This window comes from Mytilus trossulus, chromosome 1 (genome assembly GCF_036588685.1).
Source record: "Mytilus trossulus isolate FHL-02 chromosome 1, PNRI_Mtr1.1.1.hap1, whole genome shotgun sequence".
Taxonomy (NCBI): domain Eukaryota; kingdom Metazoa; phylum Mollusca; class Bivalvia; order Mytilida; family Mytilidae; genus Mytilus; species Mytilus trossulus.
In genome coordinates, this window is record NC_086373.1 from 46636968 (window position 1) to 46650817 (window position 13850).

General features: G+C 34.0%; 1 protein-coding gene across 2 annotated transcripts in view; it reads right to left on the reverse strand.

The window, feature by feature from the left end:
* LOC134725706 (forkhead box protein P1-like) overlaps nucleotides 1–12703 on the reverse strand; it is a 66042-nt gene extending 53339 nt beyond the window's left edge. Inside the window, exons 1-2 of one of the 2 annotated variants that reach the window (XM_063589753.1) lie at nucleotides 12456–12703; nucleotides 4613–4691 (exon numbers count right to left, since the gene is read on the reverse strand). The gene's annotated coding sequence lies outside the window, so the exon portion shown is untranslated. Of the gene's footprint in view, nucleotides 1–4612; nucleotides 4692–12087; nucleotides 12228–12455 lie in introns of those variants that run through there. The other variant, XM_063589745.1, reaches the window with a different exon arrangement.
* Between the last annotated feature and the right edge of the window lie 1147 nt (nucleotides 12704–13850).

A 13850-nucleotide genomic window follows, 5' to 3' on the forward strand; every position in this document is an offset into this window, starting at 1 on the left:
CCACTCGGCCACCAAGACCCTTTAATGAGATCTTTAATAAAGTATGTCTACATTTCTAATCAAATTCAAATGTTTTGGGTATGAAATACTACTAACCAATAACTGTTTCATTAAAAAAAAAAGCATTACATTTTGGATAAGATAAGGAGATGTGGTATGATTGCACATGATTCTATACACCGGCGACCAATGTGCTAATTTCAGGATACATATCGCAGACATAATATATTTGTAGAGAAGCTTAAAGATGTTCATACTTCCTTCGTCTAGATATCTTCATGAGTTTTATCGTCTTAAACCCTGACCTCATCGAAAACTTTGAACTTTGTTTTCAGCATTTCCTTCTTTAAAATATTGTGTTTAGTGCTAAAAAGTTCACAGTGTACGCTTCTTGCACTGTTGAAGTGACAAACAATGACATTGTATTGCAGGCTATGCATATTTGCTTTACATGCTGTATAAATCTGATACTGAATCTTCAGTAGTATTTTTAATCCATCTGAGTTTTTTAATATACCGGTAATCATCATGTTAATTTGAAATGCTATACTCATAACTTCCACTATTATTCATGAATTATAAGTGTGCCACTTATTGTATAACTTGAAGTTTGTTATGCCCCATTAATAGACATTATGTTTTCCAGTCTGTGCGTCCATCTGTTCGTTCGTCCGCCCGTCCGTCCGTTCGTCCATCTGTCGCGCTTCATGCTAAAGTTTTTGGTCGAGGTATTTTTTAATGAAGCTGACGTCCAAACTACTTGACACTAAGTACACATGTTCCGTATGATATGATCTTTCTTATTTTAAGGTCAAATTAGAGATGCTGCCCAATTTTCATGGTATACTATACTGGGGGCACATTCTTATATAATTTGTATTTATGCTTTTTTTATTTAACAGACCAATTCCTTGATAGATATCTTTTATTTAATACTAAAATTGAGAATGAAATGGGGAATGTGTCAAAGAGACAACAACCCGACCATAGAGCAGACAAGAAACTTCAACGACCTGAGACATCTTTCAGCTGGTCCCTAATCAAATATGTATACCAGTTCAGTAATATTTGGCGTCATACTAAACTCAGAATTTTATACAAGAAACTAAAATTAAAAATCTTAAAACACTAACAAAGGTATTAGGCTCCTGACTTAAATGCAGCGGGGTTAAACAATTCTTTTTGAGATCTCAGCAACAGCATATGATTTAATATTCACTTCACCAAGATATAAATATGATACCAAAAAAACACACTTCGGTATACAAAAAAAACAACATTGTTAAATCGTTGCTAAGCACTGTTTTTGGTTGCTTTTCTTTTTATCAGCATGCTATACAATTGACTTACTTTCATTTCTTACTTCTAGTTATTCTTGCATGTTTAACCTTTCTATAAACCTGGTTTTACTCTAATTTGTACAATTAAAAATCAAAAGGGTTTTTCTGTAGTTCAATTTGATTTCAATCTTTTTCGGCTGTTGCTAAGCAACTTTTCGGTTGCTATGGTCAATTTCATTTTCTTTTAAAAAATAATGATGTCTTAGACATCATATTTACGAAAGAAAAATCATTCACGGTAGCTAAATCTTTGAATATTGCTATATCTAAACCTCATTTGGCCGAAATTACAAATTTTTAAACCGTTGCTAGGCAAAATGTTTGTTGCTAGGTTGTTGCTAGGCAAAATTTTTGTTGCTAGGTTGTTGCTAAGCATTTTTTTAAACTGAAATTGAAGTGACTTTTCCTTTGCAAACTCAAGTTATTGTTAAACAAACAATACTATTTTGAATTATGCTAATGTGTAATGAGAAAGCAATGCATATGTGATAATTTGGCTATTCATTAAAACCGTTGCTAGGCAACCTTCCTTTCAGCGGAACATAAACAAAATCATGGTTTTGAAGAGTTTCTATACTAAGGCTATCAATGATGTATATGTAAACTTATTTGAGAAGGGGGCCAAAAACGCCTCTTATCATACCTTGTCCTTTGTTCAAGGACAACGTCAAGGGCTTCTATTTAGTAGATATCTTATATCATTACATGTGAGCTTACTAATGTCCAAAGCTTTTGAGGAAAGGTAAACATACTGCATGCTGCTCAAGGCTTGGACAAACCCCCCTTGAACCAAATAAGCACTGTTAAAGTCAACATTCTGTTCAAATTGTGACTGTAAAGGTGGTACCCAACACCTTCACTAAAATTAATTTGGCCCGTTAAATTTTCATAAAATTTTGACAAATTATTTACTTTGACCCTTAGACAAAAATATAAAAATTTCAAAAAATTTGAACCAACCGTTTTATCAGAAAAATTACACTGGTTATATAGCAGTTTGACAAACACTAATTTTGATCAGTGAGAAGCTTAATATTCATTTAACAACGTTTAGCTGATTTTACAGAGTTATCTCCCTGTAGTGTTAGGTAACACCTTAAAGTTGAGTTCATGAGTCCAAATACCCCCAACATGTTTAACCCCAAAGTCAGGAGCCTCTGGCCTTTCTTGGTCTTGTATGATGTTTAATCTAAGTTCAATTGTATATTTTGGAATTAAGTATGATGTCCATTATCACTGAACTAGTACACATTTTTGTTTAGGGGCCAGCTGAAGCATGCCTTCATGTGCTGGATTTTCTCGCTGTGTTGAAGACCCCCTCATGGCCTTGGTTGTTGTCTCTTTGACACAATTTCCTCATTTCCATCCTCAGTTTCATTGTTCATGGTTAAAGATTAGTACTGTTGGCCTTTACTCTTCAGGATTTTGTGTCACTGGGTTTCTGTCACACTGACATATACTTGTAGTCTTTGCCAAAACCAAGGTCATGTATTTAGTAGAACTATTGAGATGAAGATATATATTATTAAAGAAGGTTGCATAAGATTTAAACTCCATGTCAGATTAAGTGGCTTCATATTTGAGAAGGGCAGTAAATTTTGAACTGTTGCTGTAAAAAGATGGTGTGGACTTTTTGTTTTGCCACAGACCTTTCAGGAGTTGTTGCAACTGATCTGTAATTGCAGAGACTTTGGCATTCTTTTACACAAGATTTTTGTCATGTCTCTTTTGTATGTATATATATATATGTACATATTGCAAGTTTTCAAAGTTTTCTTGATTGCTGACATTTTGCTGTCAGACTTTGAAAGCTTTAAAGCACATTTTTTAAATGAAAAGGACAAGTTCACAGTCCAGTTCAAATAATCTTATCATTAAATCATATATATATATAGAAGTGAAATATACTTTTAATTATTTGTCAACTGCTTTGATGACCTAGTAAGTACAAGCTTATAAAAGTATACAAATATATATGGTAAAGTATAAATACCCTTAATTATTATTTTCATAAAGGATATATAATCCATAGATCAATCAATAAAAACATAGCACAACAAATACCCATAAAATCCAGGTCATTGATTGTTTACAAAATCGGTAAACAACACACTTCGACATTATTTATTAAAGCACATAGTTACAGGCTGATATATGAACAAGTTTATAACACTTCAAAATTTTAATGTTTGTCGTTTCTCTGTTTCAATGTTCTAAATAGGGTAATGTTTATATTTTAGGCCACAGGTATTCTAAAATACAATTGTCAGTTAAAACTTATCTTGTCCTAAATAATCCAATGTATATAATTTTATTAATGGATAAGCAGAAATTTGCAACTACATTTCATGATTTTTCTATTATGGGGAATTCCTTACCATTTATCTGAATGTATGTAAATTATTCATACATGTTTTCTCAATTAACAATATTCTCCCTTTTTTGTGCAGTACTGCAGACTCTAGGCTTAAAAAAGACATTTTTTTCAAAAAGAAATCTTGCAAATTTATACATAATTATAAAATTGAGAATCAATACCACATTTCGCTAAGTTTTTTTTTAATAAACCGTTTTCCTCAGAAACATACAGGAGTAGGTAGAAATGGAGAAAACATCAAGGAGTAAACAAAATCCCTAAAGAATTATGAGGTCATTTAAAAAAAAATACCAATATAAGAGCAATTGAACATGACATTTAGTACAGACGTTTGTCCAATGTTGAAGACTAAGACTATATGCTGACCTTTGAACTTCATGTAGATTTAAATGTAATTGGGATGCAGCCTCATTGGCACATACATGCAATAAAAAGCAGCCTGTCTCTTTTAATTGATATAAAATAAAATCAAAGATTTTTATAGAAGTCTAGAGGTAACTTAGCTAACTGTCAGTCATTGAACATGTTGAATGCATTAAAAAAGATTGTTTGCAGGAATAAATACTTTATCAACACTGTAAATTTGTAAAGGAATACATTATTTGTTTAAAAACAGCATTTGAAGCCATTCAAGCAACTTAGAAGAACAGATTCTGAATAAGTAAAGACTGCAATTGCTTTAAACATGCTTGATGGTAAAAAAACACATTTTCTTGGCTTTATTTTTCTTAATTATCAAAAACATTTTTATTTAAAAAAGCTGTAAATGAAATAAATATATGTGTCCTTAGTTAAAACATTATTTGGTTACTGGTATGAGTAAGTTTTCCATTTAGTTAAAACAAACAAACCGAACCTAGGTGTTTTTTAACGAAAAGTAAACAAACATTTATACCTGGGAACAAACAATGAGGACTAGGCAGTCTACAGGTCACAACAAGGCCTTCTTCAACTTTCAACCCCAGTCTGCTGATCTGAAAAAAAGGCAGTAAATTTTTTTACAAGTAAACTGGATCAGTCTACTCAAAAGAACAATAATAATATATATAAGTTAACTAAAGTTTTATTTTTACGGTTAAGGTACCTTAACCTTAACCTTAACCTTAATTCTCTCCGCGCCAGAAGTCGCATAAGGCCTCCACGCTGTTTTTCCACCCTTTTCTATCTTTTGCCGCTGTTCTGGCTACGTTCCAACTTGTCCATCCTTGTTGGTTCCTTTCTTTCTCTGTTGTTCTTCTCCATGTAGTTTTTGGCCTTCCTCTAATTCTTTTCCCTTCAGGTGCCCATTGTAGAGCTACATAGCTGTTGTTGTCTCTTTCACGTCTTAATGTATGTCCTATCCATGTCCACCGTCTCCTTCTGATTTCGCAACTGATGTTTCTGGTGTTAGCTATTTCATTTACTGTTTTGTTCGATGTTTTACTTTGCCATCTTATTTTTAGGATCTTTCTTAGGCATTGGTGTTCTACAGTATTTAGTTTCTTTTCTTCAATGTTTGTTAATTTCCATGTTTCGCATCCATACAATAATACAGGTCTTACTAATGATTTATATAGGTGTATTTTTGTTTTTCGGCCAATTCCTCTTGCATACCATATATTTCTTAGGCGATGGAATGTCCCTCTTGCTTTCTGTATTCTGTTTTTGATGTCACAACTGCCTCCTCCCTCTTTGTCCATGACTGCTCCCAGGTATGTGAATTTGTCTACATCTTCTATTTTCTGATCGTATAACGTTATCAACTCTTTATTCTTTGTTTGCTGGGATCTCAGAGTTTTACATTTTTTGGGGTTAAGTTTCATTCCAACTCTTTCAGCTTCAGTTGTTAATTTCTGTGTTTTTTCATCAAGATCGCTAAATTTTGAGGAAAGAAGTGCGATGTCATCAGCAAAGTCAAGATCTTCTAGAACAGTATTAAAGTTCCATCGTATCCCTCTTGCTTTGTCTGCAGTTGTTTTCCGCATGATCCAGTCTATGACTAGAAGGAAAAGAAAACCTGACATTACGCATCCCTGTTTCACTCCTGATTTTATCTCAAACCATTCTGATGTTTCTCCCTGATCTATGACAGAACACTTAAATCCTTTATATATTTCCTTTATGGTTCTTATTATCTTGTCTGGTATTCCATAGCTCTTCATGATATACCATAGACTCTCTCGGTGGACAGAGTCAAATGCTTTTTCGAAGTCTATAAAAAGTATTATTAAAGCTGCCCTCCATTCATTTGTTTGCTCAAGTATGTTTCTAAGGATAAAAATCTGTTCAGTTGTTCCTCTTTTTGGTCTAAATCCTGCCTGCTCATTCCTCAATCTCTTGTCTATTCCTTCCTTTATTCTTTCTATTAACATTCTGCAGAAAACTTTACTGAAAACAGGTAAAAGAGTCACTCCCCTCCAGTTGTTACAATCTGTCATATCTCCCTTCTTAAAGATTTTACAAATCAATCCCTTTCTCCAGTCTGATGGCCAATTTTCTTCTTCCCATAGGCTGTTAAATATTTCTGCCATTTTCTCTGCTGTAAGGTCGATGTCTGCCTTTATAAGCTCTGGTGTTACACTGTCTATTCCTGCTGACTTCCCATTTTGTGTCTTCTTTAGTGCTCTTTTAACTTCAGCTACTGTCCATTCTCCTAGATCGATCTCCTCTATTATAATTTCTGCCATATCTACATCTTCCTCTGAAATTGGATGAAGAGGATCTTGCCTATTTAAAACTTCACTAAAATGTTCTACCCATCTATTCAATATATCATTTCTTTCACTTTTCAGTTCTCCTTCTTTACTTTTTACTCCTGTGTGTTGCCTCTTTCTTTCACCTGTTAGTATTTTAGTGATGTTATAAAGCTCTTTGCTTCTGCCATTTTCTGCTGCTTTTTCTGCATCTTCAGCCATCATATTGTACCACTTCCTTTTATCCTCTCTGGCACTTTTCTTAACCCCTTTATTTTTCTGCTTGTATTCTTCACTGAGTCTCACTTTTAATCTTTCTGATCTTGTTCCTTCTAATCTTTTTTTAATTTCTTTTCTTTCATCAACCATTTTCCATGTATTGTTGGTTATCCATGGTTTACTGATCTTTTTACTGCTCCCCAATACCTGTTTAGCTGCCTCAGTGTATATCTCTACTGCACCTTCATATTTCAACACTGGATCTTCGATGTTACCTTCTTCTAGTACTTGGAATCTGTTTCTCACTTCAATATTGTACTTTTTCCTTACATCCATACTTTTTAGCTTGTTTAGGTCATATCTCTCTCTTTTGCATTTGTTCTTGTCACCTTTATTTCTTGCCAGTTTGAGTCTGATCTTAGACCTTACTAAGTAGTGGTCAGTATACACATCTGCTCCTCTCATTACTCTTGTATCCAATACTGATGTCCTCATGTCCCCTCGTACCATTATATGATCTATTTGGTTTGTTGTTTTGCCATCAGGGGATTTCCATGTTACTTTATGTATTTCCTTATGTGGGAAAATGGAGCCTGTTATGATGAGGCCGTTGATTTGGCAGAAATTACATAATAATTCACCATTTTCATTAATTGTCCCACATCCATGTTTTCCTAACACCTCTTGCATATGGCTATTGTCTTTGCCTACTTTTGCGTTCAGGTCTCCCATAACTATAAGCATATCATTCTTATTGCAGGATGAAACATTGTCTTGTAGTTGTTGGTAAAATTCTTCTTTCTCTTCCTCTTTTGCATCATTTGTTGGAGCATATGCTTGAATTACTGTCAGTTTCTTATACTTTGAATAGAATCTTGCCTTTATCATTCTCTTGTTGATTGGTGTCCATTCCATCAATGATTTCTTAGCTCTTTCATTCATCATTATGGCTACTCCCTTGACTTGATGTTCATCATCACCAACATAGATCACCGTGTCTCCACTTTGAAGCTTGGTTTCACCTGATCCTTTCCATCTACTCTCACTGATACCTAATATGTCCATACCATAATTTTTCATTTCCTTAGCTACTTGTGCTGCTTTTGATATGTCTGCCATTGTTCTAACATTCCAACATCCTATATACATATTTTGTTTTGGCGCTACTATGGAACCGATCGGCTTTTGGGCTTCCTTTCGGCTTTCCCCCAAATGTGTCATGTTTGGTTCCTCAGCAGTACACCAATCTTGGGTTTCTTCAGCGTTTCTGGTTTCTGTAACAAGTTCTTTTTTACAGAGTTGGGTAGTTAGCCCAACGTCCAACCTCCACTCTGGTGGGCCGGGTTTTCTCTCTGGGTAGTCCTTCCCGTAGATGATTGCATTACCATGCTAACGAATTGCATCTGTCCGGATTTCTTTCTGGGTTGTCTCCCATAGCCTTTGACTTTCCACAGTCACCCACAAGGCAGTGGGGCTATTTTCCCATAGCTGGGGGTTTGGTTTGCAGGCACCAGGGCGTGTCCACTCACCGGTGGGCCTAGCATGCCGTGCATCTAGGGGCCAAACCTCCTCCGAGACCTTGTGGTTTTGCCTGGGGCCGTGAGGTGCCCAGTTTCCATCTATCACCTCGTGGAGGATCCCATATCTGGGCCACATAGGTCTTACTGCATGAGAGGCTTTAACTGGCAGGAAAGACTTACGCACTCGGCTCTCCTTTTCACAGCAAGCTGCTAGCCAGTGATGAATGCTGAAAGCGAGAGTGACAAGCACAGACACAACAACACACATACAGGTGCGCATCACACAGTCATTTGACAGACGGTTAAGGTACATAAAAGCTTAAATTGTTATCACACATAGTGTCAGGGCTATTTGTCCGGCCATTGTCATGCGCATGTCATATGTGATTTCGGAAGTGCGTGTAATATTATCTTCAGTTGCACCAAGGGAGCGCGTGTAATCTGATCACTGATATTCAATTTTAAGATCATGGCTGAAAACGGTGATATCAATATTTGTGATTAATTTTGCAGTTTTCGGAATTTGACAATGGAACACGATATTATGAACTTCCAAGAATGATATAATTTTATAAAAGGGACTCTTAAAAATTGAAATCACAAGGAAAATGGGAAATAAAAGATAATTGATCGGAGAACTATAGTTTAACAAAATTATTTGACTCGCTACAGCTGTGTAAATGGTGAAAAAGATGTTCAAAGCAAGAGTATAGCCGAGAAAGGCATTTACAATTGCATGTATAACTGAATGGAATCTAGCTTAGTTATATTCCAAAAATGAATATTGCAACGGTAGCCCTCCAAGTGGTATATAGAAAGGGGATTGAGGCTACAAACTTGAAGTGGGGATATTGGAAATAAGATTATAAACTGGGATAATGAAATACACGGAACAACAAAGATGGGATCAGGGGAAACAAAGAGAAGAGAAATTTTGGAAAAGGAGTACGTACACCGTGTCACCCGAACCCCTCACGTACAATTTAAAAAAAAAGTGGTTTTGTAACTTCTTTTTCGGGGAAAGGGAAGGCATTATAGAAAAATCTCTCACCTTTCACTCAAAATATGGATAATTTTATGTCAAGGGGTCGATAATTCTCGTTAACTTCAAATGCACGAGTCAAGTTTGTTTTACAAGTAATTTCTTCTCTCTTCTTATATAAAATTGAGAATGGAAATGGGGAATGTGTCAAAGAGACAACAACCCGACCAAATAAAAAAACAACAGCAGAAGGTCACCAACAGGTCTTCAATGTAGCGAGAAATTCCCGCACCCGGAGGCGTCCTTCAGCTGGCCCCTAAACAAATATCTACGAGTTCAGTGATAATGAACGCCATACTAATTTCCAAATTGTACACGAGAAACTAAAATTAAAATAATACAAGACTAACAAAGGCCAGAGGCTCCTGGCTTGGGACAGGCGCAAAAATGCGGCGGGGTTAAACATGTTTGTGAGATCTCAACCTTCCCCCTATACCTCTAACCAATTAGAAAAATGTATAACAAAAATGGGATAAATATATATATGATTTTTTTTTAATTAGTCGTTATCCACATTGGACTATATATACCAGTATGACATGTATGAAGAAAACAACAATTTCAATTACCATTAACAAGATTAGGCCCTAACACTAAAGATTACAAACATGTGCTACCCCCTGGTGCTGATGAAGATAATATTACACGCACACATAAATATTATAGTGACATGCGCATTGTATTGGCCGGACAAATAGTCCTGGTACTATTCGTCCGGCTAGCCGGACAAATAGCAACTGCCTTCTAAAAAACTGTGCTTGCTAACAGACAAATAATACTATTTTCACAGTTTTAACTCCAGTAACTTTATCTCTAGATAAATGTGTGAATACTCAATGATTTATAAACAGCATTTGTTCTAAAAATAAAAATAATAAAAAGTAACACAAATTATCTCCCCTGTGCGCCCTGGTCACAAATTTTAACCAAATATGCTGTCAGTTGTTAACCTTTTTTTAAATTTTCTACTACAGGGGAGAGAAATTAACAATAGGCATTTACAATATAAAGACCTATTAAGGCATTAAAATGTACACAAAGTCTGAAAAGCAAGCCTTTGCTGTATTAATGGTAAAATCGCTAAAATACTGAACTCCTAGGAAAATTCAAGACAAAAATTTAATGATCAAACTGCAAAGTCAAATGCTCAAACACATCAAACGAATGATTAACTACTGTCATATTCCTGACTTGGTACAGACATTTTCTAATGTAGAAACTTGTGGATTACACCAAGCTTAATCTCTCAAAAACTATTTAATTGCCAATGACAAGCAAGGAATTTTTAATTTATGCTATTTTTAACAGAAATAATTTATTACTAAAATAGAGTAGTATGGCTGTTTTGTATAAAAGTGGGGATAACATTATCATAATTCTAAGACTTCATCTATGTATAACTTACATTTAAGACTATAGTGTCCCAAATGTATTTGTTTGCTTAGCTAAATGCTACATTTCATAAGAGTAACTCGATTTGTGAGAATAAATCAAAAAACTATAAAATATATGTCAACTGTGCAAATTCTGCTTAAGATGTAGTCTTTCTTTTCAAGTACATAATCAGTAATTACAAAAAAATAAGTGAATATATATGCATGGAACAAACAATTTTTTGCTGACTGTTTAGATGTACAAACAAAAGAATCCATTGTGAAAGTATTTTAGTATTTGTTTTTAAGTAGTGTCAATAACTTGACATTTAAACCATGTTAATAAAAAGATGTAACATTCCCCTCTTTGCATGTATTAAAATTGTCAATCAGCAAAGAGTTTCTTCCCTTTAGGGCAGGAGTTAGACATATTAAGGCAGGGGGACAACTGAAAAGGGACCAAACAATTATGCCCCCTAAAATCAGAAAAATATTTGGCATAAAAAAATATTTAAAAGTTTAAGTGTTATGCATCACTTTAACTCAAAGCCTGGATCTGCAACCAGAAATACAAGTAGCATCCCTGTGCTATTTGTGAGGCTATTTGCAATTCAAAGGTTGAATTTTAAAAATACCTTTGTAGCTCTCAATTCAATATTCTCAGCAATTGCACAGAAAGAAATGTTTATATAACCTCAAAATAGAAAAATTCTCCAATTCATATATTGAAATACAAGTGTGTTACTTTAATATATGTACATGTATGTATGCAACATGTCTTTCCAAAAGAAAAACAACTCATTCACAAACAGTGTCAACTAGGAAAAAAGAATTTGTGACACCCTCATTAATGTAAAAAGCAAACACATACACAAAAAGAGGGAACCAACATGATATGTTTGAGAAAATAGTTGCATTTATAAAATTGTATCACAACTTTAAATAACTAAATTTGTTAATTCCCACAAGGACTTAAAATAGACGTCCCTAATTCCCATGACTTGACACAAGGATTTGTATGATCTAACTATACAAATCCTTGCTTGACATAATGATAAATATACTTTGAATGCATTTGTCTTTACCTTTTAAAACTTTTAAAAAATATGTTGCTCAAAACATGTATACCTTCCCCCCTTTCCCTTTTCTGCATATTATTGTAACCTTCTAAAAAAATATGCAGTGGATATGTTATCTGTATTTTTAATTTAATAAAGAACTCGTGCATTATGTTTACAAATCTAATATTGGTGTCAAATAGTTAAAAAGAAATACTATTTAGATATTTATCATCTAAAAATGCAAATTTATCATTTTTAAGAATATTATAGTCTCTCAAATTCTTACTTTATGAAATAGGTTAATCACATGAATCAGTTGAAAGCTTCATTTGCTATGCAAAATTGTTTACTTAGGAGGCAAGAACAGAAGAAATCAGGTTTGAAAATTGTAGGGTTAAACTATTAAATTTGACCATGACAGTCAAAAACTTGTGATGATTAATAATCTTTAAAGATAAAAAAATAATTATTTTCAATTCTTACCTTTAAATACCGCTACTGTTTTAAATATACAACAGATATTCGATATTATCAGCAGACAAGAAAGACAACATTGGGCGGGCGAATTACATCGGTAAATACAAACATATTCTTGCGCACAAACATGTTTATTTAAATAGACCCGCTCTTATATGGTTGATTGACTATTTTCGTATGATTTTGGTAACTTGCAATTAAATATATATGGGCATTTTTTAAACGAGGATATGATGAAATTAATAATAAATTATTTAAATGGAGAAATCAACTTTTCTTTTGGGTGAAATCGCAAAGATTTTCCAAGGTGACGTCACTCGCACCTGCTGTGTAAACATAAACTTACAAACAATGGCAGACGAAGCCAAGCTTACCAAATCAGTGTTTTCTTTAAATTGAACAGCATTTCTTTGTATGTTTGTTTATTTTATACGCCCGATTACGCAGCAATGTGCTATTTGTGATAAAAAGAATGAGTTTTCCAAAACTTGTGCAGAGATTGCATTGCTGCAAGTGTCGAGTAGTATTTTCGTTACATTATTCATTCGACGGTTTTTGTCAAATTTTCTGTCTTTTCACATTGATGAATATTATGAAAGCGAAATAAAAACCTATGATTATTATCATTCATTTTTTTGATTTGATATAGCCTCATATTAAATTAATATTATAAATTAAACTACCCTTGAACGAAATTTAAAATTTCACACGTGTAGCAGACGAAAAAAAGCGGAAGTTGATAGTTAAAAAAGGAATCATAGTCGGCATTATCGTGAATGTTTTACGGATTAACTAAACCTTGGAAATACTGGGCCGGTTCTAGCTCGGTTTTGATTGCATACATTTTGGACATGATGTCACTGGGCTATCTTGACGTACTAAGAATTTACAAATTAGAAATAACAAACCATTTACTTTCCAGTAATGCAACAATCATTGTATTACCGAATTTATATTTTACATTGTATATATTGACTATATTGTATATTGCATTTTTGCGCCTGTCCCAAGTCAGGAACCTCTGGCCTTTGTTAGTCTTGTATTATTTTAATTTTTGTTTCTTGTGTACAATTTGGAAATTAGTATGGCGTTGATTATCACCGAACTATAATATATTTGTTTAAGGGCCAGTTGAAGGACGTCTCCGGTTGCGGGAATTCTCGCTACATTGAAGACTTGTTGGTGACCTTCTGCTGTTGGTTGTTGTCTCTTTGACACATTCCCCATTTCCATTCTCAATTTTATAAATTATACTTAAAACTACTGACAACGTGGACTTTCTATACTAGTATAATGGACTTTCTATACTAGTATATAAAGTCCCTTCTGACAATAATATTTTTTAAAGGCCTTTCAAATAATGAAGAAAAAGTAGAAAACCATTTTAAGTTTATCGTAAACCTTCTTTAAGCTAGCCTTGTGTAGTTGTAAAATCATTGACACCTATGAAATTTGCAGTAGCAAAAAGAAGGATAGCTAACTGCCCATTCTCAATTTACATTTATAGCCAGTAATACTTATTTATATATAGACGAATACAAGCTATGTATGTCTATACTTATCTTCACGTCAAGTTGAAAGTAACACTAAAGTAATGCATATATTTGAATTCAACAGATGCATGAAACTGGAGTTTTTCATTAGTTTTTAAAATTACCAATACAAGGGCGGATCCAGCAATTTTAAAAAAGGGGGTTCCCAACCCAGAGTAAACTGGAGGTGGGGGGGGGGGGGTTCAACTATATACTCCCATTCAAATACATTGATCG